General features: G+C 32.4%; 1 pseudogene; it reads right to left on the bottom strand.

Moving 5' to 3' along the window:
• Positions 1–798: 798 nt before the first annotated feature.
• On the bottom strand, positions 799–10415 carry LOC135138513 (phospholipid-transporting ATPase ABCA3-like; annotated as a pseudogene).
• Positions 10416–19001: the final 8586 nt, after the last annotated feature.

The raw sequence follows: 19001 nt of genomic DNA, 5'->3' as shown, positions 1-19001 counted from the left end.
CAGGAAAAAAAGTTCTATTCAAAAAGGCATTAATAATATGTGCCATTTAAAAAAATCAAGTTCGTAAACAAATGAAGCAAAAAAATATATATATATATAGTTGACGTTATTTCCGGTTCTAATGGAAGTGATAATACAAATGTGAGGTTGCCATCACATAGATCTTTTAAAATGATACAAATTTGCTCGAAGAACTACAGGTTTATCTTTGAGAATAAAAAAGTTATAGGGGTTGCATCAAATAAAAGAAACACCCTGTATAGTAGGTACCTGTACCCAGATACTTTACACGAAGCTTTTAAAACTTTACACGGGATTCGTTATTTTTTCGAAAAGTGTTACGTTGCATGTTTAGTTAATAATAACTAATATTGCAACTGTTTATATTAGAGCAAGAACAATTTTATTTATATTATTGGAAAATAAAAAAAATATGCAACGATTTTCATTTTGAAAAAATGAAAACAATAATTATTATTTCATTAATTTTGTAATAATAATAGCCACTATCTTATAGTACACTGAAGAAAAATGCAATTATTGTACTATATGTGGGTATAAAAATACCTATATTAAAAGAGTAACTTTATCTCGAGAACCAGAAAGTAGTAGGTAGACACAACAAAAATTAGTGAAATATAAATTTTATTTAACTTTACTTTAAAACCGTAACAATACTTTTTCAGTCGGATATAGTGAAATTTCAAATTATACCTATACGCTTTATACATTTATACAGTTCGAATGCAGCTCCGGTTGTACGTGCAACATGGTAGAAGTAAAAGGGGACCCAACTAATGCTCGTTCCTAAATATATTATTTGTTGCAGTTTACTTGTATCCAAATACAAAGTATATATTTATTTGCTATAAGCTAACATCAGTTTTAGCCTCAAGCTAAGGGGTTGTTTCAGTTTCAGCAATGGTTAAGAATATATCTTCTAATGAAATTGCATTCACTTCATAATTCACCACTTCTTCTTTATATATTTCCTTCATCTTCTCTAAGTTTGAAAACAATCCACTCAACCTTTGGTTATCATGCAGGACTTCGTAAGTTATTGTATTCTATAAATATAAAAAAATCTATTTATATGGATTTTTTTTTAATAATATAAAACCTTACAGCGTATTCTTCTTTCAATTGAGCGTTTAACTTTTCTGACATGTGGTTTTTAATTTTTTGTGAATTGCTTGTTTCACTTTTAAGTGTCACAACTATTTTAAATCCTTTTTGGTATTTATTTTTCAGATACAAAAGACTCCCTTGATCGTTAATTTGACCACTTTTCATAATTGCTATTCTACAAACAAAATTCTCGTTTCAAAGTTCATCATACCTAGTTGATACGTACTCATCACACAAATTTTCACATTCTTCCATGCTATGAGAACAAAGCAAAAAAGATGATAATTTCATTTGCTTGAATAATGACAATATACGCCAAAATTTTCTTCGACTTGCTGGATCAACACCACTAGTGGGTTCATCGAGGCAAATGACTCTAGGAGATCCTAAAAATGCCAGACAGCAGTTTAGTTTTCTTTTATTTCCTCCACTGTATTCAGAACATGGTTGATCAGCGTACTGATTTAAACCTTAAACGAAAAAAAAAACATAAATATATAACACTAATATAATTTTCTTACCAAATGAAATCAACAAACTGTTAGTTATTTGTTCTATGCGTTTAGTCTCATACCCTCTTAAGTATGCTATAATACGTATTAATTCTCGTCCAGTTAAATAGTAATTCAAACAATTTTCTTGAGGGCAATAGCCTATTTCTTGAGAATACTAAAAAATACACAGTGATGAATAGGTGTTGTTTATTAAGATTTTTATTACCTGTGATTGGTTTATTGTTAATTGGTTTGCTTCTTTTTCTGAGTTTAAAGAAATACTACCATCATCGAAAAACAAATCCTTAGTTAATATGCGCATTGTGGTAGACTTTCCAGCACCGTTGACACCAAGTAATCCAAAGCATTCATTATTTTTTAAATGAAATTTTAACTTTTTCACCACGGTTTTGGCTCCAAATGTTTTAGTTAAGTTTTTAATTTGAAGAGATGCATCTTCGATATCTTCTTCGCTTTCACTATTTTTATGTCGGTTATTAAATATTTTAAACGAGTGTGGATATTTCAAGACGTGTACAATTTTTTTGTAAAGTTCACTATTTATGAAAATTAAGAGTGCAAAATGTAGTCCAAATGCTACAAACATTAATGCAAGATCCTCTCCAATTCCAAATTGTTTATTTAGAAAATAATTTTGGTATGTGTGGCATTCAGTCGTTTCCCCTGAAACATAGAAGTGTTCAGTCGGGTACAAAACGTTTATTTCGCTTTTATTGTTGTTAAAGTTTGATTCTATTGTAAATTGTAATTTTTTGTAAATTTTCATAACATTGCCTTTTTCTTGTTATATTTATCACAGCATATTTCAAAGATCTATTCTACTATTGATTTGCTGTTATGAGTTTATAACCCTTAAACTGAGTTAAAATAGGAGGCAGACAGGATGAGTCACTAAGCGCGACCCTATTGCGAATTTTTTGTGAAGCCTTCCATTGCTAAAAAAATTCAAGAAAATAGGAATAACGTGGCAACATCTCATCAAATATAAACTCTGGTTGTAAAGCCTAAGAAGACGTCAATCAAATTATGTAAAAATATATAAAGTTTTTCATTTAAAAATACTAAGTTGTGTGTTACGCCGTAAAAACAGAATACTCTGTATCGTTAAAAATAATTCTAGAGTATAGTCCTCAAAGAAACATACACCTTTAGGTTTTGACTTTATTTTTTGTTTCTAATAATTACTGGCATATGGAGGAACGCCCGCTTAGTGATTCAGCCTATATATACAGGTACAGAATATATTACAAAAATTTAAGGGTGGCACCAACTGGTTTCTGTGGGCACCCAGTACAACCTGAACTGCATAAACAGATACTTAATGAGAAATACATACCACTGCAACAGGGATTTGGATTGGTGTTACAAATATGATTGCGTTTATTTGGGTCCATGTATTTCCAGTTGAAATTTTCAACATATTTCTTCGCAAACTTGAAGTTTATATAACTTAGAGCAAATTGGGGGTTTGTTGCTATTAACACCGGTTTTAAGCAGTTTGCAATTTTAATATAGCTGTCTTGTTTCCAAAATTCCACTGCAGCGATGATTGATGATGGAACAATGCCGAAAAACATACCCAACATAAGAAGTAGGGCAAAAGCTCCTGTTGCAGTTTTTCGAAAACTAAATAGATACGTAAATGGCAAGGCTGTTATTATGTAAGTTTCATATATCACAAACATTGCCCCTGAAAAAACAGAAAATCAGTGGTAACTTCTGATGAGATTTCGAGATGATTATTTACAAAATTTAAAACATATTTGGTAGGTACTTAATACTTACATACGTCTGCTGTATTGAAAGCACGCCAATTATAGACAAGCTGATTTACTAATAACAGAATGGAAAACAACATCATCATGGGAACGAGTGAAAATACTACGTCAAAGACAACATTTGTTAGCCAATAGAAATATGTTCTAATTCCTGCAGTAATTTGGATTTGCATGAAATGTGTTGATACTTCGGTATACGGAAATACGATAAAATTACACATTAAGAAAAGTATGCCTATAAATTAAAGTGTAAATGATCAATTCACATAAATGAATTATAGTCATACTTATAGGAATCAAGGTTAACCAGACACCTGCAACGGTTTCCTCGGACAATTCAAAAGGTGCATCTTGAGAGCGCACTGGTTTCAGGGGCGTATTATGTGTATTAATGGAAAAATCACTACCGAGCCATGCCTTAGCAATTGCATTCGTTGCAAGATTGATCGAAATTGGTACTCCATGCAGTGATTCGGATGAATACATGGCATTTACTTTGACTCCTGTTTCATCTAAAGTACTGTTGAATTCAACCGCTGCGATCATGTGCTTCTTGTAAAAGGCTATGTTTTTGACACCTTCTTTTATTATGTCTGAAATCATAAAATCAATTTTAATTTTTGTTAATACCTAATCATCTTGATTTAATCTAATTTGACGTGTTGGTTGGGGAGATATTACTAAATTGGCAGTTAATGCATGTCAATATAAATTTAGATAGGTTCTATATCAGCACTTGACGATTTGACTAGTGGTGCTATTTAAAAAAAAATAGAGCTTGAATATGTTTAAGTACATAACCGTTCCCGACTTCCCGAGATATTCAATTGCTTCCATACTTTTTAGCAACCCTGTATATTTGGAAGTTATAAATGATATTTAATTTCAATTAACCTATGCGGATAGCCACATTCACGATGTTTCGATCAATGTTGAAATGAAACGGTAAAACATATATTCAAACATTAATAATAGCTCATTATGGGACTTGGAATTTCTGAAAATATTTGATATAAATTAATACACATTTAGACAAAATACGTACTTCGGTGTACATATTTTCGTTCACAAATGCTTGTTAAATTTTCTTTAATGAAATGGGGAAATTAAAAAAAAATTTTGAAGACAGTTGTTTTTTGGTATTTCATGAGTCATGACAGAAACGATATACGGTGTGTATTTATGGTGCGCAACCCCAACAAAATTTCACACAAAAACAAATAAAAAAATGTAGAACACATACCATCGGAAATATTCTCACTGTATACGGCTTCTCCGTTTTCATCGGTTATAAATTTTTTATAGTGATCTCTCAAGTTATTGATAACAGGATCTGAAGACTTTTCACCACCATAGTACACTTTGGGCTTTCCATATACTTGCAAGGAATAGTTTATTGATGGACCACCACCATCATAACTGTCTGAGTTTGATAACCATATGGCCAATAAAAAAATGCAGATAGAAACAAAAAACTGAAATAAAATTAATTAAAATTTGATTACCCCCGTTAATTATATAGCGTGTTATTGAAAAGTAAGTACAAAATAAAATCGGCAATTGGTCTCGAAGCAAGGGTGCTAAAATTTCAAGATAAAAATTATTAAAATTTATGTACAAATTCGTTGTACGCCTCTGATAAAAAGATCATCTTTCGTTTATATGGCAACATTTAATCTTGACAAAAGTTTTATTGTTACAGTTGCAAGGATTTACCAAAACAAATTAATTTTACCTATTTATCCTTCAGTAGCGTCTAAAAAGGTTGAATAAGGGTTGATTTTCCCCTTTTAATTTTGATAACACAAAATAAATTTTTCAGGCTTCTTCGACTTCGCGAAAAACTGTCCATTTTGTTGTACGTACCTCTCAATATCACCCTGTATATAAATATAATTAGAGTCAGTTACATACGATAGGTACAATAGTGTTTAAAAATATGCTTTTATGACTAACACAAAGTTGATAGCACATTTTTACTTCTCAAGTGTAAGCGGTGGAAGTAAATAATAGGCCCATCTGGCGGCTGGCTACTTTCAAATTTTCTCGAAATTTTATGACCCCAAAAAAGTAGATCTCGCCTTCCGTATCTGTCTAATCCTAGATAGATTATGTCAAAATGTACATCGTGACCAACAAGTACTGTTTCAGTGGGTATTAATGAATTTGAAATTATTAGAGCTGACACTTTACCACACTTCCTGTTTTCAAAGCTCACATGGTTGAGAGTGCTATTTAATTTACTTTAAAATTTGTTATGTTATTGATTATTATCTATTAAAATGTTATAACTAGAGTTTCTTGAACACTTAAAACTGACAAAGCGCCAACGCTTTCAAGTTTTCTGTAGGGTTTTAAGTGTCCCAAATAGTTACTCTGGCTGGTACTGTACTAATTTTTCATTACAAATAATGACGAAAATACTTACTAATGGAATCACATTGAGATACTTTTTCTTAAGGAAGTAATAACGTTTTTTTATTAGTGCTAAAAGTTGATTTACAGTGCGGGGTCTACCATGCAAATTTGCTTGCCAACCTGGAACAAAAAAGAATACTGATAAAATTTTGAAGTGGTGTCCCAGAATTACTGAAAATTATACACATTTATTGTAACAATTTCTAAATATGACTTATGACTTATTACTAGTGTAGATATCCATGATGCGTAAAAATCAAGTTTGTAACAATAATACTAATAATGTTAATGTAATAAGAAAACTGAACTAATTTTTTTTGAAAACTTTAGGAGTTTGCAGTTAGTAGAAACAATTTTTTGTTTTTCATTTTTCTTTAAATACATATGAGAGGATATTAAGGTTTTAAAATAGAATAAAAAATCAGTCAGATTTCATAAATACAAACAATTAAGTTGATTGTTACTTCAAAAAAATGATTAAATAGTTTAACATGGTGTGTCATATTTCGTATTTGTATTAATAGTTTGAAACATATGCGTGTGAATACCAAACTCAATCACTCAGTATGCTCAAAGTTGTACAGACGAATATTACTGGATAAAACGTACCATTTTCCGATAAAGTTTCTACTGCTTTTTTAATTTCGCCATCAATGCCATCTTGGTTAGTACCAACCCTACAAAAACCGTAATTTAAAATGATTGCACGTCAGTCACCTATTCTCACTTTAAGAACACATCATTAATAGTTGTTAAATCCATACTAATGCTTTGAATTCCTAAAGTATTTTGATTCTTTTCCAAAGCACTAATCCCTCCTGCAAATTCTTCTTGGTTAAGTGGCAATAGATAGACGACAGAGTCTTCACTCTGCCGAATCTTTCGAACATCTGGAAAATGCGCTTTGCTAGCTATAAGACTAATGGTGCTAGTTGGTGCTAGCTCTAAACTATTAGGTGATAGCTTTTTGATTGGTGGTGCTAGCTGGTGGTAGGTTAGAACAACGAGGTGCTAGCTTTTGAGTAAAATTCATTAACTTGGTGGTGCCAAGTTAACGGACCCGACGGTTTTCTCTATTTCAATTTTATCAGCATTTGAATCAAGTAATAAATTTAAGCGATAACCAGTATCTAAAATTTTGTCACATGTAAGTTGTTTGTAAAAATAAAACTACAAAGATTACTTACTGTACTTCGTCTTCAGGTTTGATGGTGTGTCATAACATTGCAATCGGCCGTCTGCCATGATGGCTATCCTGTCTCCAAGTACGTCAGCTTCTTCCATAAAGTGTGTAGTTATCAAGATGGTTTTAGTTTTTCTGTACTCCAGCAGCAAATTCCAAATTTTTCGACGAGATTCTGGATCCATTCCAGATGTTGGTTCATCCAAAATCAAAATCTACCAAAAACTCTTATGTATATATTTTGTACGATTTTTGAAAAGATATTTATTTAACACTAGTTTGAATATGATACAATGTAGATATGTAATATAACCCCCAAAAGATTTTTACAGCAATGAAACATTACCTCTGGATTCCCAATTAAAGCCATTTCAAGACAGAGCTTTCGTTTCATTCCGCCAGATAAGGAGTTTACCATTGTATTTGTTTGTTCGTAAATTCCAAGCTCTAGTAACATTTTTATGACATCTTCATTGCTATCATTGGAACCTTTCAACTACAAAAAAAAATTATATAAGAGGGTCCATAGTTTTAGGGCCACTACCTACTTTTGCAAAAAACCTTAGATGTTCTTCAACAGTTAAATCTGGGAACAGTAGATTGTGTTGTGGGCAAAGACCCATTAGGTGCCTAACGTCATCTGAATGTGTCTGAATGTTTTTGTCATTAATTAACACAACACCATTTGTTGCGTTGATCATTCCTTATGATTTTACAGAATTAAGTCATGTTATAAACAATTGCGTACCTATATTACCTGTTAGAATAGACATTGTGGTGGTTTTTCCAGCACCATTTTGATCTAATAATACTGTTATGCGATTTTTGTAAATATCCATTGTTAAATCATCCACGACCACACAATGGGAGTATTTCTTCTGAAGATTGATAATTTGAATACACGGTGTTTGTGTTGATCCCTTTTCAAAATCTTGCAATAATTTCCCTGCCGATGCGTTTTGAACCCGATTTCCTCGCTTCAATTGCCCAATACTTTTTTTTACAAACTAAAACATTTCATGACCTATAAGCATCTACAAAGAATTGTGACAGAAAAAAAGAAATATTCATCAAGCATTCACTTTTGAGGCTATCAAACGTTCTTGAAAGGGAGTTTTTCATTACAATAAATTTGTACATCATAATTCTAAAAACGAAAATAAATTTGCCACAAGAAAAGTAATAAACTCAAAAAAAAATCTTACAGTCACAAAGCTGGTTAACGGGAAATAATATGATTTTGAAATTCCGTACTGTCCTGGTTTAACATTTTCTATGTAAAGTGTGAGCGTCATGAATAACACTATGTCACATATCAGCATTATGAAAACGTTTCCCATCGTTACATCGTTATCGGCTCCACTTCCTGGCTGGAAAATATTGCTCCACTGAATGCCAACCTCTAAAAATTGTATTGGCATAATTTGAATGAACATCGAATTGTGACTATAATAACCTGTCATTTCATATACGAATATAGAAGAGTAACCATAATAAAGTGCCATATTAGGGAAAATAGCAAAAGGGATTTTATATTTCCACTGTAAAACTTCATGGAAACTCAAAAATGATTGTGGGATAAAGTATGATAGAATCCAAAATAACATTCCGACTATTGTTGCAATGGAAGCTGAAATAAATTATTAAAAAAATATTTTCAATACACAATAAAAAACTAACAAAACAAACAAACATATCAACAAGTTAACAAAATCGTAATAACTAGTCAACACACATACAAAGCATTTTACAAGCTTTATGAAAAATTGATTGTACTGATGTGTTTTGGACTGTGGTGAGAATCTTTACACAACAAAAATTTCAAATTATTAGTCCAGTGAATCCGCAATAAAAACTTTTTTAGGTTAAGTAGGGGATTCGGTCGTGAGTGTCAAATGCGGATAAAAAAAATAATTGGACCGAATGATAATACCCCTAATTCCGAAAAAGTTTAACACTCATTTTTGACTTCTTTACGAAAACAAAAAAAAAGTTGCTCCCTTCCCAAAATGCATGGTCTCATTTAACTTAAAATATGATATTTAGTTGTTTGATGTTTAGGAGTGTCAAACAGTTACTAGCAACAAAATGTAGGTTTGTGGAAAAGCATAAACGAAATTAACTACCAAACGAACCCTTCCATCCATGAAGTTTATTATATACCTAACATTGAATTTTTAACCAGATATATATACTTACGTGTATCAATAATACAGGCAATCAAAAAGCAGAAGGTTATAGTTGCCATACAGTACAAGAACAAGAGTGTAAACAAAACTGTGCCCTCTGAATGTTCGATCAATGAATATGAGACTCCCCACAGTGGCACTTTCATCAATACCACAATTATCATAATGGTGAATATAGTGGTCATCAGCGCGTGTATAAACCATCCCAACCAGATTAAAGATGAATTCAAATCAGTCATTTTCATATATTCCTAAAAATTTTTGTACAGTAATATTTGTAAGGAATAGCATATAATAGGTACTTTAGTTCCTGAAAATTTTTCTTCTCCAACTCGTTGCAATACTGACGGAAATAAACATATGAAACTCATAACAGTTATAATTGGTAAAAAGTAGACATATAATAAAATATTGACTCCGGAATCAATTGTGCGAGGTGGATCTGGAAATCGTTGTAAAGAAAAATCAACCGTTTTATATTTCTTTTCTTGATCGTTAGGTAAATGTAATTCCACGAAAGATGTATCTATGGCTATTTGTATCGCAGCAAAACCTTTATATATATAATGATTGACTCCTGAAAACGGATTATGTTTATTACAGATTACGAAAACTTACGACACTTACTTTCTTTTTCCGAACTGAACTCAGGTATAAATAGTTTATCAGTGTTCCATTTAAAATATTTAGTTTACAGAGTTAGGTCATAATTCAAATGATGTGGATCATCGACATTAAAATTAATAGCGGTTATCACGGTTGTAGCATTTTTTCCATCAAACTCTAGTAACAGTTCACTGTTAGAGGCAAATTCTTTTACACCTACAACATTATACATCGTAAATTTAAGGTTTTTTTTTGTTCCTAGATAATTTATTACGGTCTTTTGGGATTGTAATTTTGCTTTGAATTTTATTTATTATTGTTCTTGTAAAATTCGTGCCTGGTGCGTACCAAAAGTTTATTTCCCCAGCATCTGAGTGAGAATATATGTCGTATCTGTCCATGGGGTCATGGAATTTAGGTTCTTCGATATGTATTTTATTCATTCCATTAACTTTTGATCTAGCAAAGGCCACTAAAACGAATAATATGATCGGGAGCACAACTTCACATATAGAGTTAAAATCCAGTGTCGTTTTCTGATGATTAAATTTTTTGAAACTATTGTTGTTAATTTTCGCCACATCTTGAGCTTGCTGCAAAATAAGTGTGTTAAAGCTGTCATGTGAATGCTAAGATTTTTTAAAACTAGCGCCAATTATGTATGTCGTGCGACACCTTGAATTTAAGACTTTCGAAATAAAAAAATTAGTCGAAGTTTATTTCGAGAGAACTTCCCTTCAAAATTAATTTTGCGAATTTTATTTTTATGAGAACCCCTATAAACTGATTTATTCATTAATTTTCTGACACAATGACATCATCTCACAATTTTGCTTAATAAATCTTATCTAAAATATCCAGAATATTATGAATGTATACTTGTGGTATCAGTGCATTCATACTTTTTAAAACTGCTTATACAGATGACTCCAGAAAAAATTGAGTATAGCAAGGAGAAAAAGAAAATCGTTTCAAAAGAATGTTAATCGTTCGAAAATAAAATATTGTATTTGGAGTTTAAGTGACATTATGTGACAGACCTAATTCCCCTTGCTATTGCTCGGCATTTAATCGTCCATATTTCGGCATATAAAGTATCACTTGAACTCATAATCAATTAAATATCTAATATCTTATTTTATTTTATTAATGGCTGTTTATTTACCAGATTTTTTCCTTTATCTTGATTTGATATGTAAAATAGAGGGGGCCCTATTAAGGTATTTATGAAAATAATTAACTGTTGAGTTCTTAAACTTAGACTATGGTACAGTTAATAAATCTTAATTAAGTCACTTATGAGAACACGTTCACTAAGCACTAGACTGTCAGTTCATTGCATGGAATACCGTATAATTACTGTAAACGTTTTAACAATTTTAATAAGCAAACACTGTGTGCTTGTTCAGCATTGACAATTATAAACAAAAGGTAATCATCAAGAAGCTGAAACTGTTCCGAAACCACGTCATATTATGCATCGTGAATCACTATTTTACACTGCATATAGCAACTAAAGTTAAACAAAAATAAAAGTCGCACGACACAAAAACCTCACAGGTGCAGCAGCCTATCTTGGGAAAATTTTTGTCCCATTTTCCCAATATTAACAGCATGTCTGTTTTTTCAGAATTCGAAAACATTTTACAGCAAACGAAAATTGAAAATATTTAGTTGACGGAAATAATTTGGAATAATTTTAGTTGTGATCATTGCCATCTATGTGTTCGTTATTATTTAAAAATAAAAATTAATCAAAGCCGTTTATGAAACGTAAAATGGGTTGCCTATACAGAAATATTCAGGCGTGAATAGACAAAATGAACACCCTGTATAAATATTTGATTAATATTCATAGAATTTATTGATAAAGAATAGGAGATAATAACGTGATGGATCTTGTTGACAAATATGCAACTGATATTTAGGGAATATTAAATTTGTTGTATGACGCATAGCCTCTTGTAAAGCACAAAAACATCAAAAACAAATTTTTAAGAGCCAACGTAAAGTAAAAAAGGCATATGCAAGTTTTGTAGATCAAACATCAGCAAGGATCAGCTCCAACAGAGTCGTTTTTAATTCCTCCCTTTTAAGATGAATACTACTAAACTTTCTCAAGCATTCTGTAAACCTTTAATAGCATATAAGGTACTAACATAACATCTTTGCTTGTAAGGTATGATGAAAAGTGTTCCTTTGTTGTCCCGAATAATCCGCTATACTTTTAACCGAAACTTGGTTGAATAATATAGCAATACCCGATTCTCTGTACTTTTTACCATGGTATTCAATATACAAGACTGACCGAAAAGGTAGACGTGGTGGGGGTGTGTGTACCTATTCTAGAATTGATAATATCGATACTCTCTTTAAAATTCACACTTGTTCGTTTCTACTGGGGTGTATTTATAAACCTTCATCTATATATCTTGTTCAGATCTAATACTATTAAACGAGCAAAGTTTGTATATATATATTTAGGGTAAATGTGTACAAGAGTACGCACTTAGTGGAAAACTGTCAACAACTTTTTAATTTTTTTGGATAGACAAATTTTATGATATAGGTTCGTTATATACATGTTTAGAGATCAGATATATTTAATTGTACGTCCCAACACCACTATATTTTAAGAGTAATTTCAATTTTTGTCAAGATGTGTAAATGCGCGCTCTTAGACAGTTCATTGCACAAGAGTGCGCATTTCAACGCTTATGAGTACGCATTACATTTTATGAAAAAATATTTGTTTCTAAGGTGAAAATAAATAGGAATAAGTGACTACAGACTACACATAAAACGGGGGACCTATTTCTTCGTACTCTAGGGGTCTTGAAAAGACGAGAAAACGTAAAAATAAAGAGTCGGTCGACGGACTCGATTACAACACGCTCAGGAAGTAAAAATAAAAAAAAAATCACCATAACCACCACCACACAACTTGAGAAGCAGTACAAAGTAGTAGAGTTAAATAATGCAGTATCGTATGATATGTATCTCCAAGACTATTAGACTACGTATTGCAAGCAATGCGCACTCTTATACAATACCTCGCTGCGCACTCTTGTACATTTGTACATAACCTAATGTTTTCAAAGTTAAAAGCTTTTGATTGACAGAAAGTGTAAAACTGTTAGTGTATAACGACACCTTAAAAGTTACAACTAATGACAATTATTACTGTAAAATAAAAGAACTGGTACGTACCTTACAAAAAACTAAAACTATGAACGGTAAAAATTACATCCACACAACGTGTGAACATAAAATCGTCAGTACGACCAAACTATAAACTATATTCAGGTCACTTTTGCACCTTTATCTCAGGTTTAGCATTAAATTCTGAATGGTATAACTTCATCTTACCCAGATGGCACTAATAAGCAGAAATCATCAGTGCGTACTCTTATACATATTCGCACTCTTGTACACATTTACCCTATATATATATGTAATGGGTTTCTCGAAAACGGCTCTAATGATTTCGATGAAATTTACAGGTTAGGGGTTTTTTGGGTCAAAAAATCGATTGATCATAGTTTTAACTTCTGAAAATTACAGCTTCATGCATTTTCAGCAATTTTCAGGCAGTGAATTATATTTGTTGCTAGGCAACTTCAGATGACACTACACGAACACGAGATTGTTTTATAAGAGAAGTTTGGGTGACAGTCTGACAGTACGTTTGACGTACCTTTTTATCTTCAATTGTACGTACCGAAACATACTCCACTGTATAGAGGACGTTAAAATTCACCTTCTGAGGTGAGAAAATTTACCGAAAAGTAAAGAGTGAGCAGATAAAAGGCACACGAAAGTGCGTTGAATTGAGATTATTTTGTCAAGCATTAATTTCGGAGGCTTCCACGGTCGGAGTCCATATATATGATCGTTTTCCGGGATGGGACCGTGTTATCTGAGTTTTTGGGCTCAACGTTTCGCACACTTTCGTAAGTGGCATCTTCGGGAGCAGGGTTGAGATTGAGAAATTAGGAATAACGCAAAAGAGCACGGTAACTCAGTATGATAACCACACCAGAGGCGAAACTCTTCTGGCAGTAAGAATATAGTTGTGACCTTTTTCTAGAGTCGAGAGAGAGAACTAGGAAAAAAAAAGAACGACAGAGAGAAAACTTGGGTAACAAATGAGATTGTAATAAATGTCAAACAATAATTCCAGTTTTCTGTTCTTTAATCTCTACATGTCACTTATCACTGTTTAAAACAAAGACTGCTTATGGAATTTCTTTTTTAATGTGTATTTTTAATTAGCGCGTCTACTTCAAAATGCATACTATACGCATATTTATCTGTCCTAATCTGATCTAATACTACCAAACGAGCCGAGTGAAGCTCGGTCAACCAGATATTGGTAAATTAACCGACGAGGTAGAGACAAAATCAACATGCATCCAGATTAGATCTTATTCTATCATCGGACGAAAATTGGTTTACAAACATACGGTATTTAGATCTGAATGGTAAATCGGACCATGTAGGGCCGAGGTTTTCGTGGATAGTTTCTCAGCAAACTATTTGGTGCAACCACTTATTCATTCTAAACTGACGTCTGATTCCATTGTCCACTTTTCTATTCACATGGATCTAAAATTCTTGGAGGATAACATAAAAAAAATAATTCGTTGAAAGAAAAACCCCTTCAGGACCGGATGGACTACTATGCTAAAAAGCTGTCCAGTCTCTAGGTAAACCTCTCAACATTCTGATGACTTTGTTGGATGTATGATTATTACTCAGACATACGTACCGAAATGATTGATACAAATGAAACACAAACGTGTGCTGTGTCACACTGTATTTACTTGTTGTTGACGGTTCAGAATCTATGTACAAAGTGGTAAATTCCGAAGAGATACATTGCAGGTAGAAGAGAAAGTTGGGGACGCTTTTGACAAGGGTTGGTGGGTAAAACCCAAACCTGAACAGACTTAGTCTTTTCAATCGGAGTGTCTTCCTTCTGATTGGAAGCATTGATTAAATACTAAAGAATAGACGCTTGCCCCAAAATAGGGATTATTATTACGGATAGTAAAAATTCATAGTTTGTACTTGACTTCTAGACACAATTTTTGATAACTTTCTAGGATTTTAAATTATTTTAAAAATATTTTTAGGAATTTAGCGTTTACAAAGGTTTTCGTCATTAACCTCGGATTTATAAATTACGAATGACTCAAATTTTATTGTCTCGCTTGTTATTTCAAATTTGTTATTTACGTAATGTCTGTCAAATGTATGAACGATTTGAACGCAAGTGATATAATTTAATTAAATATGTAGATAATGTAGATATTAAGTTCTGTTCAATGCAGAAAACATGACTTTTTATAAGTAATGGATGATTGTATTGTATTAATTTTTAAAGATAGTTTATTTCCCGCCACGATTGGGAATTATAGATGCGAGTTATTTTTTCAGGGTTTTTCAATTATTTTATTTAGTTTGTTTAATGGTGCTAGCTATAAGACTAATGGTGCTAGTTGGTGCTAGCTCTAAACTATTAGGTGATAGCTTTTCATTGTCTTTAAATTATATTGCGGGGCTAGCGTTAACTTAGCCCCCTCCGAAAATAACCCTTTATTACATGTCTTTATTGAATAAAAACGCACTTTTTTTTAATGGACCCAGCGAGTGCTAGCTCTAGACTATTAACCTACTGATTTTTACCATTAAAGAAAAAAAAGTGGGGGCTACTTTTTTTTTGGTTTTTATTTTTTTTTTAATACTTGCAGAGTGGTGCTAGCTATGACACTAATGGTGCTAGCTGGTGCTAGGTCTAAACTACCTCGAACCAACATTTCATGAGAATTAAATAATGTCGGGGGGCTAGCGTTAACTTGCCCCCCCCCCCCGAAAGTAAAAGGCTTTTATTTCAATAATTAGGTGGTGCTAGCTTTTTGATTGGTGGTGCCAGCTGGTGCTAGGTTAGAACAACGAGGTGCTAGCTTTTGAGTAAAATTCATTAACTTGGTGGTGCCAAGTTAACGGACCCAACATTATGTGTGTATACATACAGTCGAAGTTTTTTTTTTAAACACCCATCTTCTAGACGAGACTCAATTTCCACCGGACAACCCTCGTATGTATGATTCTTACTCATACATACGTATACCGAAATATGACTGATAAAAATGAAACACAAACATGTGCTGCTGTGCTGTGTAACACGGTATTTTCTTGTGATGTTGATGGTCCTGAAGCTATATATAAAGTGTACAAACTCGAAAGTGTCGAAAGAGATACATTGCAGGTAGATTTAGAAGAGAAAGTTAGGGATGCTTTGTTGACAAGGGTTGCTGGATAAAACCCGAAACGCGAACACTACCTATCAATGGTAAAGTCTCAGTCGTGACCAATTAACGCAGTTAAACCGACTTAATCTCTACATGTAAATTGTAGTGGTGTACAGGGTCGCTAGAAGGTAAGGAAACGGTTAAACATCTTGAGAACCAATTGTACAAATCACCTGAAAATAGGGGTGGGGCTACAAGAAGTTATGCTCCAATTATTCGTAATTTTTTTTTGCTTCATTTATTTTCGAGATGCAAGACAACTTGATTTTTTTTTAAATGACACTGCCACATAATTAATGCATTTCTGAATAGAGCTTATTTTTCTGAATTCATTGCTGTAACACAATCATTTGTTATTGAAATGGCAAAATAATTTATTTTAAATAAGAAGAAATAAAAAAGAAATATGACATAAATACTTTTGAAAATAATTTTCATTTGATATATAAGGTGTTTCTTGCAAAAATGGTGCATCTATAAATCGGTTACAGCGACAAAAAACGACGTTTTATTCAAGTAGTAGCACTTTTCAATGAAATTCATCCTGAAGGAGAATCGATTTCTAAGTTGACGGTTTCAAAAACCCTATGAAGATTTAATGAAAGAACGTCCAAAACCTGAATGGCCAAAACCTGCTACAAATGATGAAAATGCCTTTAATGTCCTCTTAGACGCAACAGAAAATCCCAAAAGGTCAGTGCAACAATTAGTCCTGAATCACAATGTTAGTAGAAAATCAATTCAAACAATAATGAAAAAGGAAAAGTTTCACCCATACAAAATCCGTTTGATACAAGAGGTAAACGAAGTTGATTTTGATCGTAGATTTGAATTTACCGAAATTATTATGAACAGAATACAACAAGACAGAAATTTTATCAACAAGATTTTGTTTTCTGACGAATCTACGTTTTGTGTAACTTGCCATGTGAACAGACACAACTGTAGGTCTGGTCTGACACAAATCCATACTGGATGGAGGAAATTCACCCACCACGTCCAGAAAAACTGAATGTTTGGTGCGGTGTTATTGGTTATCATGTAAATGGTCCTTTTATTTATTAATGGGAATTCTGAGGGATAGTTAAGGCTGTTGTGGAAACGTATAGTGCCTAGTCTTATAAAATTGTTTCCCAATTACCAAAATCCGGAGTTACTAGCAGAAACTATTTGATTTCAACAAGACGGTGGACGTCAAGTACGACAGTACTTAAATGAAACTTTTTCTAATAGATCGCTAAGTCGAAGGGGTACTATTGAGCTGCCTGCCAGGTTATCAGATTTGGCATCGCTTGACTTTATTTTTGTGGGGCTACTTGAAGAATCGCGTTTATATCAATAGATCGATTCACATTGAAGACTTACAGGAAGGCATACGTAACGAAATTGCTATTAGTCCAGAAATTCTCACTAACTCATTACAAAAGTTTATTCAGCTTCTTTTTTACTGCCAGGCAGTAAATGAAGAACATTTTGAGTATCTTTTGAAGAAAACAGAAGTTTATATATGGTTTTGGTTGTTGTTGGTTAATTTATTTATTGTTTGACATTAATTAAAAAAAAAAAATATTAATTTATTTAATTATTGCTAATAATTTATTTTCCCATTTCAGTCAGAAACAAAGTATGATTGTGCCTATGAATTAAAAAAAAAAGCTCTATTCAAAAAAACATTAATTATATGTGCCATTTAAAAAAAATCAAGTTGGCGTTGCATCTCGTAAACAAATGATGCAAAAAATGTAGTTGACGTTATTTCCGATTCTACCGGAAGTGATAGGGTAAATGTGTACAAGAGTGCGCATATGTATAAGAGTACGCACTGATGATTTCTGCTTATTAGTGCCATCTAGGTAAGATGAAGTTATACCAGGGGCGGCTGGTCAGGGGCGGCAGGGTCGGCCACGCCGTACCAGTCATTTTAAAATACTTAGTAAGCGTTGAAATTAGAAAATAAAAAAAGAAATAAAGTTTGAATGTACGTTAGGATAGATCATATATATTAAAAATATATTTTATTATATTGTAGGTACAAAATAAAGCATTTGTTGCTAATTTTAAATGCTGATAAACACGCTTTGCCGGTGAGATTTCGGCACGCCGTATCCAGGAATGCATTATTTTCGATGTTTCGACGTCGTAGCAGCTTACGGTTTCATCGTTCTCTTTGTCTAGTACACTGTAGTAGACAAAGACCTGGCGGAACGTATGTTGTGCCAGGTCCGGCGAAATCCTCCTTCGCCGTATCCAGCAACGCGAATTTAGTTTTTAAAACGCTTAATATTTAAGATAGCTAACCAAATTACAAAACAATAACGGGTTCGATAATCTTCAGTGCATACTATTTTTTTTTAATAATAATTGTCGATTTAATACATTTTCCTGTGTATGAATAATAAACGAAAAAAATTACATTAAATTATCTAAAATTTTATTTTTCGTACATAACTTAGCTACAACATAAATGCGCTTTTTCTGTATTTTTAGCATCTAAGCGTTTTCAGATATTTCAGAAACGAATTTAAAGTTTTAAATCATTTTAATTTTTCAATTATTCAATTAATTTATTTGACAATTTGTCATATACATTAAAAAAAAAATAAATGTAAATGAAGATAGTTAACAGTTGGTACTTTTATTATTACTTTTTTTTATATTTTTTAACTGCATGTCATTATTTAATTATTATTATTTAATTGTGGATGTCCGGGGTCGGCAAGCCGTATAGCCGCCGGTCGACGCGGAACTCAGTAAAAATAATGTTTTCGGTGGTTCTCAATTAATGATAAAGCAGAACAAGTAGAATTAAGGATTAATAGTATTTGAAATCAAACTGACATTGTCAATTTCCTATAAAAAATTATTTT

Source organism: Zophobas morio, unplaced genomic scaffold, assembly GCF_036711695.1.
Source record: "Zophobas morio isolate AGI-343-1 ecotype UQ-CSIRO unplaced genomic scaffold, CSIRO_AGI_Zmor_V1 ptg000030l, whole genome shotgun sequence".
Taxonomy (NCBI): Eukaryota; Metazoa; Arthropoda; class Insecta; order Coleoptera; family Tenebrionidae; genus Zophobas; species Zophobas morio.
Note: the sequence above shows the minus strand (reverse complement) of the source record. Positions and strands in the feature narration are given on the sequence as shown.